Genomic DNA, 22,004 nt, shown 5'->3' with positions numbered 1-22,004 from the left:
TATGGAGAAAAATCCTTCTCAAAAAGGATCATTTCTTTTCCACTGAAGAAAGAAAGATATAAACATCTTGGATGACACGGGGGTGAGTAAATTATCAGGACATTTGTATTCTGAAGTGAACTAATCCTTTAAATCTTCCCAGCTAAAATGGTTCTGGCAAGGTTCTCTCAAAGTTAAGAACAAACATTCTTCTAATAACATTAAAAGTTTTCTGGTCTTTACTAATGTTCTTAAAACGTGATGACATGTTTACTGGCGCGAGGGCGGGGCAATCTGTCACTCACATTAGATCCATTAATAGCAAACCACAACCATCCAATCAATTCCCCACGGGAAAAAAAATCAAGCCCCGCCCTACATTTGTTCTTGTTCGAGAAGCCGTTTAACTCGCGTCACAATAGGGAAGAAAAGACTAAAACGTTCTTATTTTTCAGAATATATGTGTCAAAACATATGAAATTATTGAAGTCAGTAATATCTGAATAAAAACAATCACTCCATAAGATTCACAAAATGCTATTTATTTTCGTCCATCCATCAAATTAACATCACATGACTGTGGTGCATATAATGTGCTGGATAATTATCTTTTTTGACAAGGTTCCTCTGAAAAGAGAACATGTGAAAAAACGCATGATGGAGATATTATGAAAATCTCATCGATCTCGACCAAACGCGCCGCTATATGTGACATGTGACGCGACTGCGGTCTATAGCGCGCGCCATAATGAAGCGCTGTAATGACGCGTCCTCATCATATGGCTCATCATAATGTGTCATAAGCGCCGTGAGGGGCTCCATGTTTGAGCTCCATTACTGCTGGAGTCATGAGAGGCTCTGTGGACCTTCCTCCTGTCTCACTGTCTCATCGCAAACTCTTGTGCACCCTCTGGTGCTTGCTAGACTCCAAAACTTCTTTGTGTTGCCTGCTTAGCAGATTGTCTTCCTTGTCTCTGAGGCTGCTCATTATTCAGAGACAGCCGGAGCTCAGGTCATCTGCAGCTGCCGTACTGAAGAAGAAGAAGAAGAAGGAGGAGGAGAAGAAGGAGAAGAAGAAGAAGAAGCAGGAGGGAAGATGGCGAACATTCTGCTGCTCTAGACCGGGAACAACTTCACAGAAGATCCAGGATCCAGCCGTGAGTATTCGGTTTCTCGATCTCGCCTCAACCCACAACGACGCGTTTGAGCTCGGGATCCGTGGAGAGGCGCTTCGGGAACGACCTGGAAAAGCGCTTCCCACCAGCAGGGGAACGGAACCGAGCGAATCCTCCAAAACGGGCACCTTGGTGCATGTAGAGTGACGCGTTGCTGGAGCGTCCCCTGTTCGCACGCGTGTTTTTCGTCGCGAGGGCGTTTGAGGGACGCGTTCGGTTGCGAGTGAAATGTGACGGGAGCGCTGGAAGCCATTGCGCGGATTTGGAGCTCCGCGTCCATTAGTCAGAGAGAGACAGACGGACGCGACGCGTGCGGACGCGCGCGCACTACGCTCTCGTGACGTGACGGTGTTACAATGTAACGCCGTTGTTGTTGTTTTTCCGCGCCGGGCTCCAGGTGTTTGTCACCGCAGGTGTAGAATGACACCGAGGCTTCCTCCAGAAAATGGAGTCTCGCTGGAGCCTCACTGGAGAACAAAGGTTGACTTTCTCCTGCTGCCACTGCTGGCCACTGCATGGACCTGCTGGACGCGCCGCGAGCGAGACGTTCGGTGACACATTTCATGCTTTTTTTGCACTTTTCCCTCTGTTAGTTTGACCCACGCGCGATGTTACGCACGCTGCGGTTTGTTATTGTGCTGTTTTTGGAGTCAAATGTGCTTTAGTTGGAGGGTTCACGATGACTTTAGCGTGTTTATGCTGAATTGTGCAGCTCCACAGTGGCCTACAGACGCTCCTACAGAGTTTCTGCTCTATAGAAGCTCTCAAAATCTGCATTTAGTGTCATTTTAGTGCATTTTTAGTGGATGAAGTCATGCATATTCATGCATCACGTTGGTTTTAGAACTTGTGAATGCATTAATACTGAACTTTTTGCTTGTACAGTTCCCTTAATGCACCTGTGTGTTGTTTTGGACCAAATGTGAAGCTTCTGCTTGGAAGTGAAAGTGTGCACTTGTCTGGCTGTAGTCTAATAATCTGACCTGATACATGTATGATTATTTGTGACACACCATCAGAGCTTTATGGTGAAAGGCGTCTGTGTGTGTGTGTGTGTGTCCTTCTGCAATCGCTCTGGCCACTGTGAAATCCCGCTGACAAAGACAGCGCGCTACACACACACACACACACACACACACTCTCAATGCGACAGACGCAGGCCAGAGGAACTCAAAATGGTGGCACGTCTCCCATGTCAGGGCAAACAGGTTCTCTCACATGAAGGTTACTGGCTGTTTTTGAGAGACTGCTGCTGTCTGATGTTTCTAAGCGGGTTCTTTGTGGTTTCATGTAGCCGTATGCATGGTCTTTGTAATATTTTACAGATTTCAGATTGTTGAACAAAAATGCATAGTGTTCTATGGGTTTGCAACCAATGCATATGTGATGGGCTAGTTTGTCTTGGCAACTTGTTCATCCAGTTCTTCCGCAGCTCTTTCAGCCTGTAGATTTTGAGATTTTTCCTGTAGTTTCACAGTAACGACTCTGATCTGGTCGAGCGTCTGACCTGGAAAAGCTAAAAGCCGTCTTATGCAACTGTTGAGCACACAGCGATGGCTCATGGTTCAAGCTCACCGCTGACCCACTTTTCATGAAGATCCAGTCTAAAGCCTGTTCAGCTGGCAGGAGAAATGCTGGAATTGTAGTTAGCACCTAAACTTTTGCTTTGTTTTCTGTAGTTTCAAGCTTTATTTCCACAATACAGATCATTAAAGCAGCTTCACAAGAAAAATCAATGATGCAAACTTCATCAAATATGAAGTAAAACATAACAAGTCCACTGGAGAGAATCTCGAGATCTTGTTGTGAGCTGTAGTATTTTTGGTAGATGATTGTAGAGGATGATCAGAAGTTTGTCGTTCTGGATTATATGCGTCAGATCCGTTTATGAAGCTCATTGCACGTACTTTATTGTCTCTCTTTCATGTTGAACACAGAAAACCAATAAATAGACACAAAGGCTTCACATCTATTTTTAATGAAAAACCAATGAGGATGAAGTTCACAGTGTAAACATGAGCTCCGTTCCAAACCCCATTGAGCTGCCTACCTAGACGGCATATAAAGACATCATGGAAAATTCACTGTTTTCCCCAGTATAAGTGTGTAAGTGTTTGTATGGTTCATCATAGCATTGTAAAACTCTGTTGGAGTGACTTTTTTGTGTGGACACACGAGTTGCTGCCTATGCAAGAAGTTCACTATGGTTTATGACCTGTAGTACCCGTTGACTTTATTTCATGTTTAAACCGACTGTGTTTGTGAAATGCAGTGTTATTTTCCAGGTGTGGATTATGGTTTCGTCTAGAACATGTTCATCGGTGGATGCTTTATCGGCTTACTAAAACATTTAGACAAAACCAGTTCTGTAATAGCTGATGTTTTAGATGTTTCCCAGCATTGCGGCTGCAACTAACTGTTGATTATTTCTATGAAGATTTTATTTTCTGTATTTTTCCAGTGGAAAAAAGTTCTATGCACATGATGGCCAGTGTTATCGTCCAAACAACAGACAAACCGAACGCTATAAAAACAAATCTAGTGAATGTATCTATATGTTTATAATGTAAACATCTCATTCTAAACCAAAAACTGCTTGTCCAAAGAAGCAGAAGTTTAAATTACCAAATTAAATGTTTTTTACGCATACACTAGTGAGATCTTGACGTAACAGCTTGGTTTTTTGGTTACACTTTACTTCGATAGTCCTCTTTAGACATTCTACTAACTAGTAGTAACTTTGCAACTACATGTTAACTAGCAGTCGTTAGAGTATTAGTAGACTGACTGCTTAAAAACACTTTATTTTGATGCTCCTCCAACAGACATTCAACTGACTATATGTAACTTTGCAACTACATGTCAACTTATTTTACTAACCCTGAACCTAACAGTCTACTAGTACTCTAATGAGAGTATTCGGGTCATTGACGAATAAGGTTTTTAAAAGTGTAAAAAAACCCATAATGGAGATATAATTAATTTTGAAGTTTTATTAAGTGTTAACAATGAGATTATGTGGTTTTTATAATCTATTAACACTGCTTTTGTCATTTTTTACAAGATGGACAAAATTTGTCACCAAAAAAGTCATTCAGTCTTACCAAAATTTCGGTTTTACCGAATGACGATATTTTCAAACAATGCTAACAGGCTGATATGCAAAAGGACAATCAATCAAACATTTTATATTTAGAACAAGTTTTTAAAATATTAAAACATTTTCCATGTTTTATAGCGGTTGTACCGAATGACCTGATGTTTCGGGACATGCGTATGATCAAGAGAAAACATGAATTTTACAAATAGTTAAGAGAGAGTTAGTTACTTTGCTTCACGACCATGTGGTCCTTTGCAGGTGTCTGAATGATGTCACATGATACTGACCACATGACTTGATCCAAAATGGTCCCTTTATATTGGTTACTCCGAATGACATCAATGAAATTAATTTTTCCGGACATTCTTTCTCATAACAAAGTAACGACTTCTACACATAATTTTAACACCATTTTGCACTATGTTGATATATGATGTTATAAAATCATGCCAGAATAAAAAAAAAATATATACATTTATTACATTTTAAGATATTTTAATCACAAATGAAATGGCTGTATTGGCCTTTGGACGGTTAAACCTGAATGACCTTTTGACACTTCAAAATCTTTAAAATACCTTTATATGTAGTTAAATATAATTAAAACCTTCTGTATTCAGTAAAAGAGATCTAGTTGTACTACCTTACATACTTTGGATGTCATATCTTTGTTTTTTATTATTATTAATGCCTTTGGACAAAAAAATGACCCGTCACGTCAGTTGGAAAGTTACTTACAGTCAGTAGAATGTCTAAAGTAGACCATTGAAATAAAGTGTTACCATTTTTCCTGATCACATGTGCACTGTTTGTTCATGAGCTTGACGTTATTTGCACTAATTAGTTGTTCTATAAGGTTGCAACACTGGCCTTGTGTCGAAGAAGAAACTGAACAACAACAAACTACTGGAGAATATTGATGAGGAAATTAAAAGATGTTTTTATCTGAAATCACACGCAAACTGGACAACGAAATCTTTCTAGTGCACACGCAGTATACTTAGTGTTCACTTTGAGCTCAGCACATTACAGACTTCAGGTGGAGTTTGAAATCTCGTAATTATGAGTTTCGAGCACATGAATGATGTCGTATTTACAAGTGGGAAACTCTGAACATAAGTAGAGTATTATTAGTTTTCGTTGTGATTATTGGAGATTTGTGAAGTTTCACTGGTGTCTAAAATTGTGGTATTTTAATTTTTTATTTTAGAGATGCAGGATTTGGGGAAAAAATCTTACTTTTAAATTACATATTAATTTGACTATAAATATAATAATTATTGTTTTTATTATGATTATTATTGCTAAATAAAATATTAAACCCTAACCATAAAATTAAAAAATGAGTATTTAAGAAAAATATTTTATATTGCATATACTAATATCTTATTTTCTTCATTTTCAAACATTAAACCATTGAGATTTTATTTTGACTGAAACTGCAGGGAGCCTTAAAGCCTTTACTGACAGATTAACAAAGATTTCATTTCAATTAATTTTTACTGTTTTTCATGGATTAGTTGCAGAAACTGAAATGTGCGAGTGAGATAAAGATGAAGTTCTGTTTCTTCAGCGATCACAGGCCGTAGATGTTGGTGTGTGTGGAGTAATGTGATGATTTCATCTGCATAATTTTGTTATTAATAATGCGGGTGATGTCGAGAAGCGTCCTGCGATGTTGTGCTTTCTGTAGGTCACTTTAATTACTCTGACTTCTCCCTCCAGACCATAAAACAGCCTTCTTGTTTAGGAGTTACAGTGTTTGTAATGTCAGCTACGTCTCTCAGAGATGTTTCTCCTAAGATTGCGTATTGGAATCTTTGAGTTTTGATCAACACCCGTGAGATTAAGCGCTCTGGTCTGTGATCTGTCTCTCCTGCAGGAGCTTGTGGGAAGCGCGCTGCGTTTCTGATTGTTTTTAAAGGACGCCGTGCGTTCGAGGCAGCTGAAGGGCTTCCATTTTGATGGTCGAGTGATCTGAGCTACAAAATGGACCTTTCATTCCGCTGAAGGAGGCAGAAACTCACAGAAACGCTGAAGTTTGGAGTTGTTCCTCAGGCAGCCGGACGGAGAAAGAAACGAGACACACAAAAGCCAATTGAAATGGTCCAGCGGACACTTTCTTGACATGATGCATTGGCTTCTGCAGTCTCAGTCATTCACTCCACGGAGTTATATAACGTTCTGGTGGACATTAGAAACAGAGCCTCGAGTTAAGAGTGACTGTGCTGCTGCGTTTATTTACGTAACCTCGTTTTGTTCATAATTAGTGGTGCTTTGTGTGTTTTTATTGGAATTCCAGTAGTCTGACTGTGAATTTGTGCGTTATTAGTTTAATTGGATTGTCTTCATCTAGTTCCTGCTCTCAGATGATCTCAGTTTCTGCTGATATAAGTGTTTCTGTTCGACTGTAGTGTTTGAGATCCAGTTTCTGCAGAGGTTTGGTGGTCCTCTGATGGATCCAGAAGTAGGATGTGGCCATCTAGGTTCTGTTGACATCTCAGACCACAGATCGCATCTCTCTCTCTCTCTTCTCACACCATTCGAGAGTCTTTATTCTGAGACTGTTTTACCACAACATGAACTTTTCGCTGCTCGGCGGTGACAGCATCTGATCTGAAGAGTCTGAGAGAAACTGTCTGACATCAAACCTGCTCGTCCAGAACTCTCCTTCTCGTTTTGGTTGTTTTGTGTGAGATTGATTCTTATATGACAGTTTTAGTAGTTTTATATCAGTCAATGAACTGAAATATTATTTAAATCAATGTATTTGAAATATAATCAAAATGTGTATTACATATTTCAGTATACATGAATTATATAATATAATATAATAATATTATTATTATATATAATATCATGTATAGTTATTAATATTAATATAATAAAATATAATAATATTATTATTATTAATAATAACATAAATATTATTATTATTATTAATATTGACAAAAACGTAATTACAATGCAAAACATAAAAAAATGGCAACATATTAAGATTATATAATAGTAATAATTATATAATAATAATATTAAGGTTTTACCATTCTTGAAACTTCTGGAATCATAAAATACATTTTGGTTAATTTACCAATATCGGCCCAGTTTCTGATATTATTATTATAATAATAGTAATGATAATATAATATATATGTAATTACAATTTATGTTTTTACATAACAAAGCTGCATTTAATTGATCAAAAATACAGTAAAATTGTGAAATATTATTCCAATGTAAATCAGATGTTTTCTATGTGAATATATAGTAAAGTGTAATTCATTCCTGTGATCAAAGATGAATTTTCACCATCCAGTCTTCAGTGTCACATGATCCTTCAGAAATCATTCTGATATGATGATTTGCTGATCAAGAAACATTTATGATTATTATCAGTGTTGAAAATAGTATTTTTGTGGAAACTCTGATATGCTACCGTTCAAAAGTTTGTGGTCAGTACAATGTTTTTTACTCAAGGACGCATTAAATTATGACAATAAAGACATTTATAATGTTACAAAAGATTTCTATTTTAAATAAATGGTGCTCTTTTGAGCTGTCTATTCATCAAAGAATCCTGAAAAATAAAATGTATCACAGTTTCCACACAAATATGACTGTTTTCAACATTGATCATAATCATTAATGTTTCTTGAGCAGCACTTTACATTGATTTCCATTGAGTTCCAGTATAAACTCTATGGAGAGACTCGTTGTTATTCTCCTTCACTGATGCTCCAGCAGTCGCTTGGGCTCGTGGGTTCTGCAGATGTCTGGAAACATTCAGCGTTCTTTAGACGGTTCTGTTCCTATAGAGGCCGAGCGCAGAGGCAGGACAAGGCGTCCTTTGAGAGCGAACAGCAGCGGTGTTGTCGAGATCCGCTCGCCTCTGTCCCGCTCAACTGGAAGGTGCCAGTGTCCAAGTCTGATTAAATATTGAAGAAGTTGGAAGGAAGGAAGCTCTCGTCGGTGAGTTAATATTAATGGATCTCTCGTCTTTCTGGCGTGTCGTAAGTGGACGAGAGTTTGGTTCGGTCGCGTTTAACAGCAGCAGTGAGACGTATGGATCCACTGGAGAGGGAAGCGTGTGAATGTGAACGCAGGACATCGGCATGTTGTGTTGCTATTTATAGAAGTGAGCTCTTAGAGTCTGTCTGTTTGAAATCCTTGAGCTACATAGATCACGTCGACTTCTGGTTGTTCTTGCAGGAACGTTCATCATATATTATTCTGCTTCAGTCTTCACTTACTCTTATGGGTTTTCTTGCAACTTCTGCTGTGTTTTGTGAAGAAGCTTGGTAATTCTGTGTTGAATTTTGCAGAACTTTGTGGATGACCATTTTCAGCTGTTTTGAGCTCGTTTGCATGATCTGATTAAACACTTGAACGATTAACAAATCTATCGACAGCCTCGTCAATTGATCATACACTTGTTTTTTGTGTATTTTAAGCAGGTATTGTGTAAAGTAATTTGTATTATCTCAGTTGCTGTTACGGTATAATTTGTGTATCGGCAAACATCGGCTCTTTGGATATTGTAATTGTTATTGGCCATTGAAAACCGCCTCTCGGTTGAAATGTGCAGAATCATCGACAATCTGTTATGGTTTCAAGTCCTTCAGGTTAGTGAATGGGTTCGTAGTAACTGGTTCTTCCTGTACTCTTCCTGTACGTCCTGTACTGTACATTTACAACACAAACAGATGATAAAAGTTTGTCTGCTTGTAAAGCTGTAGTGACCGACTCCAGCGTGACGGATGTAATATTTACAGTCAAAATGTGAAATTATCAGTATGCACTATTGGTCAAAAGTTTGGGGACGGTAAGGTTTTTAATGTTTTTGAAAGAGTCTCTTCTGCTCACCAAGGCTGCTTTTATTTTATCAAAAATACAGTGAAAACTGTGAAATATTATTCCAATGTAAATCAGCTGTTTTCTATGTGAATATATAGTAAAGTGTAATTTATATCCTGTGATCAAAGCTGAATTTTCAGCATCATTACTCCAGTCTTCGGTCACATGATCACATGGAACATGACAGTAAACAGTTTACGTTCACAATTTGTTCTGAAGTGTCTGTAGCGTTTGTCTAATCATGGCTGTTGAAAGATGTGAAGTTTCATTATGCTCGTATGAAATGACGTTTATTTGCTGTAAACGTCAGCTTCAAGACAAACTAAATGTAAGCTGCTCTTTGTGGAAATGATTGTGATGACACAGTGATCATATGGGTGCTTTGACTCAGTTAGAATGATACTGTGGTGCAACTGATTAAAATCTCAAGTGAAGTACATTTCAAACAAGGCTGTTTCTTCAGTAAACACTTAATTTTTAGTTAAATCAGTATTTGCTCTGAAACCTCCCTGGCTCTTGTTTTCCTTCAGCTGGGAATAGTCGATCATTCAGAGATCGTAGCGTCCAAACAGAGGACCGTTTCTCTTGTCTTTGGTCGAGCCGTCTTCATGCTTTGATGTTCTATGCGGTTTGATGGAAACACTCATTGGCTTGAGAAAACTGCCCAAATCAGGCCAAAGGCAGAAAGAGAACAGCGGAATTGGAACTGAAGGTTTCCTGAGGGAAAACGCTTCCTGGTTATTTTCCAATGTTTTGGTCCTGAGCGTTTCATTCTTTTCTTCTTACAGTCGCTCCCAAAGCTCTGTTGGCCTCATTGGATGGTGATGCGTGACTTTTAATGACACTATTTGTAGCATCTTGCCCTCTTGACCTCAGAGCTTGTGTAGTGTAGTGTAGTGCAGTATAGTATAGTGTAGTCAAGTCAAGTCATCTTCATTTATATAGCGCTTTTCACAATACATATTGTTGCAAAGCAGCTTCACAGTGACAGTAGAAAAATTGTTATCGAGCTAAAATGTTTTTTTTTATTTTAAAGTGTAAAAAAACAAGTGTAGTGCTGTGAGGTGTAGTGTACTATAGTATAGTGTAGTGCAGTAAGGTGTAGTATAGCATAGTATAGTGTAGTATAGTATAGTGTAGTAAAACGTAGTATAGTATAGTGTGATGAGGTGTAGTATAGTGTAAAATAGTGGAGTGTAGTGAAATGTAGTATAGTGTAGTGCGATGAGGTGTAGTGTAGTGAGATGTAGTATAGTGTAATATAGTATAGTGTAGTGCGATGAGGTGTAGTATAGTGTAATATAGTATAGTATAGTGTAGTGAAATGTAGTATGTGTAGTGTGATGAGGTGTAGTGTAGCGTATTGAAATGTAGTATAGTGTAATATAGTATAGTGTAGTGCAATGAGGTGTAGTATTGTGAAGTGTAGTATAGTGTAGTGTGATGAGGTGTAGTATAGTGTAGTAAAATGTAGTATAGTGCGATGAGGTGTAGTATAGTGTAAAATAGTATAGTGTAGTGAAATGTAGTATAGTGTAGTGCGATGAGGTGTAGTATAGTGTAGTTAGATGTAGTATACTGTAATATAGTATAGTGTAGTGCGATGAAGTGTAGTGTATTGAAATGTATATAGTGTAATATAGTATAGTGTAGTGCGATGAGGTGTAGTATAGTGTAGTTAGATGTAGTATACTGTAATATAGTATAGTGTAGTGCGATGAAGTGTAGTGTATTGAAATGTATATAGTGTAATATAGTATAGTGTAGTGCGATGAAGTGTAGTGTAATATAATGTAGTATAATGATATAGTATAGTATAGTGTAGTGCGACGAGGTGTAGTATTGTGAAGTGTAGTATAGTATAGTGTAGTGCGACGAGGTGTAGTATTGTGAAGTGTAGTATAGTATAGTGTAGTGTGATGTAGTATAGTGTAATATAGTATAGTGTAGTGCGACGAGGTGTAGTATTGTGAAGTGTAGTATAGTATAGTGTAGTGTGATGTAGTATACTGTAATATAGTATAGTGTAGTGCGATGAGGTGTAGTATAGTGTATATAGTATAACGTAGTGCTAGTTGATCAGGTGCTGTTGTGTAGTTTCCACTGTTGTCTCTTACATATAAGAGAATATGTGGAATTTAGTGCATTAATCCTAATAACAACTGCTGAAAGTTTAATTTCACTGAACAGGAGTTGAACTTGTTTTGGAGATTGTGTATTTGAGATTATTAAACTATTTAAAGCAATAGTTCAGACATAAATGATCATTCTGTCATCATTTACTCACCCTCATATGACTGACTTTCTTCTGTGGAACACAAAAGAAGATCTCTTCAAAAAGTTTCAGTGTTTTGATTGTTCAGTTGTTCAAGAATTGAAACTTTCTTCAAAATATCTTTTGTTTTTTGACAGAATAAATCAATGCATAAAGGTTTGAAATTGATATTTTTCTTCATGACAGCTCTCAAATCTCATTAGTTTTCATGTATTTTTTCATGTATTGTGAAGGGCAAATAATGCAGCATGCCATTGGTAGATGTGTTTCTCGTAACCAATCACGGAAGTCCATGTTGGAAAGTGCAGAAATGAGATTTGAGTCCTTGATGATGATTTGGGTTTGGAACGACATGAGGGTGAATAAATTACGACCGTATTTTTGGGTGGCGTTTACTGTAATCCAGCACATGAATGAAATCTCTTTCCGTTTCTTCGGTGATCAGATCGGTGTTAAAGTGCTTGTGGAAAGCGTGACCTTGTTGAGTGGAGGATCTCCAAGAGTTTCATCCATCATCATTAGATAAAACATTCCCACGCCTGAGGCCGGCAATTAGTGAAGCTCAGGAAGGATGAAATATGTCTTTTTCAATAATTCAGAGCTGAGATTGTGTCTTAGACTTGGGTTATAAGTGTAAAGACATTTATTTGATGCGAAGCTGCACAGATATCAGACTCGCATTGTAGTTCTATGTGAATCTGATCAAATATACTGTAAAATATGATTTTTCGAAGATTGTTGGAGTATATTTTACAAGAATATACCATTTCATTGTAATTATTTGTGAAATTTACTAGCAATTTCTGAGTGAAAAGTAGATCCTACTCTATTTGAATTATTTTGTGAAGTTGAGAAACCAAACTCCGATATATTATTGCTCAATTGTTTCTCCAGTGGTTTAATGGTGTTTCATTCAGTATCAACTTAAAATAAAGAGAAGTTGTGAAAGCAGCTCAAAGTGTTTGAGTTCACATTGAGATTTTTCACGTCCGATTACACAGGTAGAGACATTGCTGAGACTTTTGTTTCAGGAGACAACAGATTCTTGTGCTGATATTAAAGAGATCCTGTTTGTGATTAATGTTACTCGCGCTGGTGTTAGTTTTGCTTTCACAGGCCGCTGGAGGAAGCTGGTGGAGGTGTTTGCTCTCATGTATGAATGCATGCACGTGTCGGTCTCTTGTGAAAAGGCCAGCAGGGTTTGAAGAGTCAGGAAGATCTGCTGCCGTTGCCTTGAGGAGCACAAAATGGTGGATGACCAGTGTCAGCAGTTGCCTTGACGCTGGTGTGAAATGGAGTCGCTAGCGCTGATGCAGGAGATAATTCAGTCAGGAGCAGTGGAGCGATGTGACTCCTCAAGCGCAGCACGTTTCTGAGATGCTTCAGAGCAGCAGCTGAAGATCAATGTGTTTCTGCTGTCATTTCTGACCTGACGTTTTCCAGGAACAGTCCTGGTTTTTGGTGAATTTTATTAAAACCAGTAGGGTCAGTTTGACCCACAAACATCATAATTATTAATTATAATAATAATAGTATATGGAACCAACAACAATTTAAAAAAACAAGTGTATGTTTTGTTCCTGTTTTTTAATTCATAGAAAGGATTTCATTGATATTTTTTTTTAGGAATCTGGTCACCTTAATCTTGATCAGTGTTTCTCTTCAGGACACTGATTTTATGTTAGATCATCACTGAAATGTATAGACAATATGTGAAATTATTAATGCTGTTTCTCAGTCTATCGCAGTCTTCATAAATCATTTTAGTGAGTTGCGTAAATGTGTCATTTAAATTTGCCTATTTTGTGTGCATCATATCTGCCATTCTTAAAGTATATGTGCAACAGATGATTCAGTGACTCTTTCTGCAGGTTACAATGTTATGCCAGTAGGTGGCAGCAGGTGCCTGTCACGCAGTGACTCACTGAATCATCCAGTCAACTGATTCGTTCAAAACACTGATACGTTTAGGAATTGAGCAACTGAGTGTCTTTGAGTCATTGAATCATTCATTGAGTCAATTTGTTCAAATAGAATGATTCATTGAGAAACTAACCAAGTGGAGCATTCCTTTTGAATCGAACAAGCCTATTATCTGCGAGTCATTGAATCACTCATTCAAATGATTTGCGCAGGAAGGAAACAAGTGACGGGCTTTATGAATGATTCATTGAATCATTCAAACTAATGGTTCAACACTGAGTCTATATAGTAGGTGAAAAACAGTATATGATGAAAGAAGTATGTCTGAAAAAAAGTCCTCGGGTGGCCTGCTTCTGAAGTGTGCCTACGACGGACACTTTACTATCCCATGAGGCCACAAGAGATGATTTATGAATGACAGTGAAGCGACGCAACTGACGCCATTGGTCACATGATAATGACAACATGGCGAATGTAGTACATCCAGATTACATTCATACAATATGGAACATACGTTTTTATCAGCTGTGAAGTAATTACTTATTCAAAATATGTACCTACTCGAGAGTATGCAATTTCGGACGCAGCATGATTCTTTTGGATCATTTAGATTCAATGACTCATTCTGATTTGTTTGTAATGAGTGATTGAATCTTTATGAATGAGTTATTCAAATGATTTGTTCAACACAGATTCTTTCAGAAAAAAAATGTGGCTGTCTTCATGAATGAGTCATTGAATCATTCACTTAATTTATTTGTTGAAAATGCTGTTTTATTCAGAAACAAATCAGTGGGCTGTCATTGAGTGTCTCACTTGAATCTGATTTGTTCAACAACAATGATTCATTCAGAGAAATCCAGTGAATCATTCATTCAGATGATTCAAAATGATTCAAACAGGAACAAGACAAAGTAACTGTAATATGTCTAAAACATGAGTTACTCATTATCAACGTATAAAAGCTGTTTTCTGGATCATCAGAACTCGTGCTTGTGTGATATTGCTGATATATCAGTCTAGTGTGGTGTGTGTTTTATAAAGGATAGTGTGGCTCAGGGAAAAAACAGTAAGAGGTTTCGTTGTCACTCTCTTTCTGTTCTTCATGGCCAGTTAAGAACGAGAATAATACTGGTGTTTTTTGCAGAAGAGGTTAGCGGGTCTTAAATCTACTCTTGGGAACGGCTTGTGTTGGATGCGTCTCAGAAGCTTCATGTAGGTTTGTTAATGGCTGACCTATTTCTGCTGCCATATGCTTCCTGGAAGGGATTTGCTTTGAAACATAAAAGCCAATGATTTGGATGGAGGAAGAAGATTATGAGCACATCACTCCAGAAGATCTCACATCTGTTGATATGAACATTGGGAAATAGTCAGCGTATTGTGAAGTGATTCATTTTCTCATGTTTGTGATCTTGAACTAGCCACTTTTGCAGGGAGTTTCTGCATTCTTGAATCATCATCTGTTTGAAAATGCTGCATTTTTTATTTTTTATTGTGTTATAGCGCTGCCGCACGATTATTCGTATTTTTATTGTGATCCTGCTTCCCTTGATTATTTAAGCATAATCGATGTAGCCAAACATGAATCTCGACTATATTGTTTGCGTTTTTGGTCGCTAAATAAATACACTTACAATACAAAGTCTTTTTTGTCGTTGTTTTAATTGAGAAACATTACCATAATTTGGAATTATCGCAATTAATATTGTGAATGTCACTGTGTCAACTTGGAGAGAAGCTTCTTAAGTTTTTACCAGATTTCATAGAGTGTTAAAAAAACTCTTTTTTAGACTTGATGTTGAAAACGGTTGGAGACACCAGTATGTGTGTCTCACTGGCATTTTCTCAATCCAGTTTATCAGGAAACTCCAGTGAGAACAGGAACTAGCTGTGATAGTGTCGGTTGTGTTCGAGGGCTCAGCTCTGTTTGTTTCTCTGATCTCATCTGGCAGATCTTTGGTGTGAACTGAGCTTTATCATGAGAATCATCTGAGACTTCCTCATTTGACAGACAGCGCATGACCGAGTGCTTTGAGGAACTAGAGGTTTGCAGAGCTCAGCTTCTCCTGTTATAATGGAGAACATGTGTTTGAGGTGGAAATTATTTGGGTAGTTTTGCTCGGCACGTATGAAACTGAATGTCTCGCTGCATTTCCTCTTCTTCTCTCATGATCTCGAGCATTGTGTGACACCATCAGTGATCAAAGCAACTGCTGACTTCTTCATCATTCTGCTTCATCCTACAGCTTCAGAATGCTGGTAGGTTTGTTCAAACCCTCAGTCCAGGGTTATTTTGGTCGCTTGCATAACCTTGAGGGCACCGTTCCCAATTCAACCCGAAATAACTCTCGAAGCATGCTTCAGGAAGTCTTCTTCAGGAAACTGGTCAGCATGTGACATTAGTGGATCTTAGAAGAAGAGGTTCTATATGGAAGGGTTCTGTCAGGTGCTTCATATATAGAACTTTTTAGAGGTTCCATCATGGGATCATTTTATGGATTTAGCTTTATTTAATTTTGTTTTTATTCATTTTTTGTTTTATGAAGTAAGCAGCTTATAACATCAACATCACTAGAAAAAAAAAATCCAAATAACCTGTTATACATGAAAATAGTATGCAATTATTTAAGATGTTTCTCCTTATATAGAACCTTTTTGTCGTAAAGTGTTCTTTAAAATTGAGTCGAGAACCCTAGAGTTCTGTATAGAACCTCGCTGAATCTTTTTTTTGGCAAAGCATAAGAGTGATTGTTTTTTTTTTTTGTGCAATTTTTGTGATATCAACTTCAAATTTGGAACACAACACTGTTTTGGTTGTCTAGCAATTTTAGAGTGCGATATATTTTGTAAAATATAGGTTTAGTATAAAATAAAAAAAAATGTTTAGTTTAGTACATTTGCTTTACAGTAAACCTAAACTTCTATAACTTTTTTTCACTTTCATTTTTTAAGTGCTTTCAGTTCTGCAATAATCTGCTTTTAAAAGAGCCCAACCTTAGGTCTGTATTCCAAAGAATTCTCAAACTACAACCATTTAATTTCAGATCTGCGCTCCAAAAGAGGGATGTGTTTCCTCTAAAAGGGCTTTAAAGGGATCGTTCACTCATAATCGATCGGTCATCATTTACTCGCGCTCATGTTGTTCAAAACCTGTACGAATTACTTTCTATCTTCTGTAGAACATAAAAGAAGATGCTTTGAGAAATGTGTCTGTAAAATGAAAGTCAAAGGGGTCCAGTTTTGTTTTGCTCTTCAAAACATCCTTAACGTTCACACTGAAGAAAGAAAGGTTTGGAACGACATGAGGGCGAGTAAATGAGGAAAGCATGGATAAACTATCCCATTAAGCAAGAAGTAAATTCGGACATGCCATGTTTTTCACTGAATGCAAATGAGGAAGAGAATTAGATTATTGTTCATCATACTGAAATCAAAGATCATGTGTTTGAATCTGAGCTTTCCGCTGATAAATGCTTTCTGGTGTCTCAAACGGCAGATTGTCGAGGAGAGCAGGTTTACTAATGTGCCGCTTTGTTTATAAAGGTAAATACTAATATAAATATAACCATATTGATTTTCTGCTCCTCCTCTAGTTTTATTTCAGTATCAAACTGGTGTTGAAGTACCAGTACCTTTGACCATCTCTAGCATGAGACGAATCTGTCGATCGACCCTGTCGTGTGTTTTACATAATGTGTTCCATCAGCTTATATAACAGCCAAACCTCCGCTGAGATCGGCACACATGCGTCCAAACCGCACGCTGAAGATCCCGTTCCACTCGTCTGCACCGACGTGAAGTGAAAGAACCTGATCTTCAGTTCCTGAATCTTCAGACTGTGGAAAGACCAGAAACGTGTCGTTGACAGAGTTTACAGTCACTAACCTTATGAAAGAAAATCTTTAATGATGTCTCTAATATCTGAAATAGCTGCTATCGTATTCATTTTTATCTCTATTGTGTGTTTTTACACTGCTAGTCAAAAGTTTGAAATAATTAAAATTTTTCAATGTTTTTGAAAGAGTCTTTTCAACACTGATAATAATCATAAATGTTTCTTGATCATCAAATCATCATATTAGAATGATTTCTGAAGGATCATGTGACACTGAAGACTGGAGTAATGATGCTGAAAATTCAGCTTTGATCACAGGAATAAATTACACTTTACTATATATTCACATAGAAAACAGTTGATTTACATTTATAAAAATATTTCACAATTTGTAATGTTTTTGACTAAATGAATGCAGCCTTGTTGAGCAGAAGAGACTTCTTTCTAAAACACTGAAAAATTGTAATTATTCCAAACTTGAACGCTACTGTATATTTCATGAAGGAACATCTGAGACAAAGATGACACTTCAATGAAGCTCTCATACGTTGCCTGAACTATGAAAGAAATCATTGAGGAATTGAACAGTCCTTAAGCGGATACATCATTACTCACTATATCTATTTGTAATAATCAGGGTAAATATTAATACTCGATTCTGTCGGTTTGTTTTTAACATGCGTGATTGTTCTTCAGCCATCAGTTAATGTTTGTGTCATTATTCGTTCGTGAGAGCTGATTAGATGTTTCTGTTGAAGAAACAGAATAATGAATGAGAGAACCGTTTCTCTCTCTGTGTCTGTTGTGTGAGACGGTGGACCGACGGTTAAGGACAAAACCCCTGTGCTTCTAATCAGCTTAATGTTGGCTTATTCTTTGAGAGGGGCAGCTGCGCTGGGAGCCGCATAGAGCAGGCCGTTACGGCACGTCGGTCGGTTGGTGATTAACAAATATCAGTAGACTTTGGAATCTGTGGAGTCGGACGTTTGCATTGGGATAGAAAGGTCTCGCGGGCGTCTCTTCCAGTTTTTCCCCATGTGTTCAGTCGCTCACTCATCGTCTTCCTCTTACCTCAGGGCTGCAGATGTTTTCTAAGCACTGAAAGAGGGAAGTTCAGGCATGCTTTGCATTTTTAGACCTCCTCGTGAAGCTTTAGTTCCTCTCAGCTTGTTTTGAGGACATGAGAGTCCTTCTAACTCTGTCCTGTGTGGGTGTGTGGAGCTGAAACTAGTCAGAAGTTAACCAGCCGAGACTAGTCAGTCTTGAGGAAACCGGTTTAGATTCATGTTAACTAAAAATTGTCTTTAAATTTATTGATGCAATGAATTGGGACAAGTTGCAAATTTACTTAGTTAGTAGTAATGTCTAAAGTGGGCCATTGAAATAAAGTATAACCCTTCTTTCAAGCGAAACACTGCAAAAGATGAAAGCGCAGGAGTCAAAAATGTCCGTCTATACAGAAAAAACGATGGAAAAGCAACACAAAACACATTCTGTGTCAACAATGTTTCACATTTAAGATGGTTATTTATATCCTTGCTTTAGTGTGCCAGTGGGAATCTTCTACAAGATGCTTGGAACAACCGACCTGCTGTAAAGAATGAACTTCTGTTAACTGAATAAAATCAATAATTGGTTTGACCGCCCTTTGTTTTGTCCCAAATATAACTGTGCACCATTTTTAGGAGTTTGAAGGTTGGTGGTTATTTAACCCTTTTAACCCTTGGTGTATCTCCATCACATGTTTTAGTAATCATCATACATGACATTAGGTATCATTCAAAAGCTTAAACGCTCAAAATTCATCCTGTGGAAACTCTCTTGAAGAGGCTCAATTTTCGTGATATCAACTTCAAATTTGGAACAAGTTTTTCTAGCAATTTTAGAGGCCAAATTGTTTTGTTATACATTGTGTATAAGTTAAAGGCCATTTGCTTTACCAGTAACCTTAAACTTCAATAACTTTCTTACACTTTCATTTTTTTGAAGCGCTTTCACTTCTGCAACAGTCTGCTGAGTGTCACTTTAGAAAGATCGACCTTAGGTCTATATTCCAGAGCATTCTTGAACCACAACCATTTAAGTTCAGATCAAAGAGCGATTGACGGTTAACAGGTTAAAACAAGTGTGAAGCGTTCTCCAGTCGCACATCTACTGCACATCAGTTTGGGTGCCGAATGTAAAATGCAATATGTCTTTTTTAAATCCCAAGATGTTGAAAATATGACAAGCTGAGCTCAGGCTGGCACGAGAGAAGGTTTTTTCTCTCTTTCTGCGGTTCTGCTGAGCTGTGCAGGCTGAAGGTTTTGGGTGCGTTACATCTGCTAGATAGATTTCTGTCAGCTGCTCTCCAGTGGCAGCGAGAGGATCAGATCTGCGAGTCCATGTTACGCTCTGCCTGAACACCTCAGCACACATTGCTGCTCTTAAAATGGCTGCCCTTGAAGCTCAAAGCATCTGTGGCGCTCAGTGGCTGTCAGAAGCACATGAAAGCTTTACAAATTTCACCCCATTAGCCCGGCCAGGCGCTGAAGGATTCGACAGACAGTGCGATTTGCGTCGTTTTATGTCTCCTATTTTCGACTTTGTGTTTTTCTCCTCTACCTGGCTTTGTCCAGATATGGATGTGACTTTGTTCTGAGTTCCTCTGGAGTGCCGGAACAGATCAGGGCGGAGCTGAAACTCGACCTCGAGAGACAATGGGCGAACCTGCCCTGGGACACACTGGCAGTGTTGTTCAGAATGAAGGTTGAAACCAGTGTCTGCTTTTACAGTTTGAGGCCACAGGTGATAAGATGTAGGTGTGAGGGCTCGGATGTCTTTATTCTCTTCTCATCTAGCAGGAATTCCAACCATTCAGCCAAGAAACCTGTTTTCTCTGCTGTTGGTAAAGTCTACGCTGTATAGAATCTTAAAGGGTTTCGTCAGGCACTTCATACCAGAACATTTTCCCATTATGGGATCATTTTATAGATTTAGTTTCAATGCATTTTTTAAAACCGCTCATAAACATACTTTATCACTAGAAACAATTGACATAATCCATTAAACATGAAAGTATTATGCGATTGCTTAATACGTTTCTCCTAATATAGAACCGTTTTGGTATAAAGGGTTCTTTAAAATTGAGTCGAGAACCCTAGAGTTCTATATAGACTCCACCCACACTCTATTCTGATTGGCTGTGGTTTTTGATTGATTTGTTTGCGAGTGCAGTGCTCTTGCAGAGAGACTCCGCCCACATGCTCTTCTGATTGGCTGTGGTTTTTGATTGATTTGTTTGCGAGTGCAGTGCTCTTGCAGATAGACTCCGCCCACACACTCTTCTGATTGGCTGTGATTTTTGTGATTTTATCATCTCGTAGTCGTGTCACACATTTTTGGGCGAACTAACCCTTTAAGCATTAAACGTTGATTCATAACTCAAACTGCAACATTTGTGCTACAGATACGATGTGCTGATTTATTATTTTTGTCAGGGTGGTGAAGCAGCAATAATTAATTTTAGCTACCAGGACTTTATTGGACCATGAAAAGAAGGTTATGGAATATTATTTTTACTCACCCACATGGCCTTGGTTACATGAGCAGAAAGACTTTACCAATTGATGAACGCAAACAATTGCTTCGGAATTGCACGCATTGATATTCGTGCAAAATAAGAACAGTGAAATTTATTCAAGTAAATAGTGGATTTTGATTTCACATCATCTTTAAGGCACATATGTTGTATGATAACTGTAGATCATGCTTTTGTGCCTCTTACTTTAAGAACAATTGCAAAACATGTCCTCGACAGTATTTTGGTCCCTTTTTGAATGCAGTTACTTCACTGATTTTATCACATCTTGTCCTCAGTTCCCATTGAAAATGGCCCTTGTAACTTTAGGAGCGACTAAGATCTATTTTCGTTTGCTTTTACAGCATTCAAGGCCTCCTCTAATGTGTAGCATTGCACTAAACCCATATAATTCTGGCCTTGACATTGAGGCCTTTTCTTGCAGAAATCACCCACAGAATGTGTCCCGATGTGTGAGCCAGCCAAGGCTGAAGAATCACTCTGCTCTGTGTTGATTGCTGTCAGATATGCAGAGCTGGTACCGTGCTGTACGACTGCTGTTGTTGAGTTCATGCTAATACTCATGTCCTTGCCACACAGATCACATCGAGAATGACCCATGATGAAAGAAAAACATGTTTGCTGTATCTGTTCATGGTCTTTCACCGGAAGACCCGCTTAGTGTTGCAGAGAAAACCATGAGTCTTGGCAGCGGTTGTGGTTTTATGTTATATTTTTGGTTCACATGAGGTCAGTGCTGAATTAGTTACATTCGAATCATATGTTCCTCACACACTCTCTGTAATTTCTGGCTCAGTTTGTAGATTTTCATGAAAAAATTTATTGGTTTATGAAAATGCTCACTGCAGTCTAATGAAATATTGCAATGTTCCCAAATACATCAGAGATTTGTGCATGGACAGCATGTGTATGTGCTGAATTTGGCAGCGGCGTACGTATTAATGAAAAAGTATTGATCAGGGACAGAATCATACTTTATTTCAGCTCATTGATTGGCGCAGTTGCCGGGTGCTCTTAGGTCATGGGACATAATAATGCCACCTCCAAGTGACGGCCCGCCCCATAATCCTTTGTGTTTGCACTGCATCTCTGAAGCCCTGAGCATTCCTCATCCCTCGGCGGATTCACTCAATCTTATTTCAGAAGGGCTTGATGCAATCTGATGGGACATGCTGATGTAAATACCAAGGCCCACTGGTGTGCTCCAGCTGAGGCTTATCCCTGGGTAATAAAAAAATGGAACAAATCAGCCCATAATCCCTCCTCAGCTATTGTTCTTG

At 38.1% G+C, this 22,004-nt stretch overlaps 1 protein-coding gene across 5 annotated transcripts in view; it reads left to right on the top strand.

The window, feature by feature from the left end:
- The first annotated feature begins 520 nt into the window (after positions 1-520).
- znf462 (zinc finger protein 462) overlaps positions 521-22,004 on the top strand; it is a 42,922-nt gene continuing 21,438 nt past the window's right edge. The window contains exon 1 of one of the 5 annotated variants that reach the window (XM_051877116.1): positions 521-1,136. The gene's annotated coding sequence lies outside the window, so the exon portion shown is untranslated. Of the gene's footprint in view, positions 1,706-15,419; positions 15,569-22,004 lie in introns of those variants that run through there. The other 4 variants (XM_051877115.1, XM_051877113.1, XM_051877112.1 and 1 more) reach the window with 4 other exon arrangements.

Source organism: Ctenopharyngodon idella, chromosome 21 (genome assembly GCF_019924925.1).
Source record: "Ctenopharyngodon idella isolate HZGC_01 chromosome 21, HZGC01, whole genome shotgun sequence".
Lineage (NCBI taxonomy): Eukaryota > Metazoa > Chordata > Actinopteri > Cypriniformes > Xenocyprididae > Ctenopharyngodon > Ctenopharyngodon idella.
Note: the sequence above shows the minus strand (reverse complement) of the source record. Positions and strands in the feature narration are given on the sequence as shown.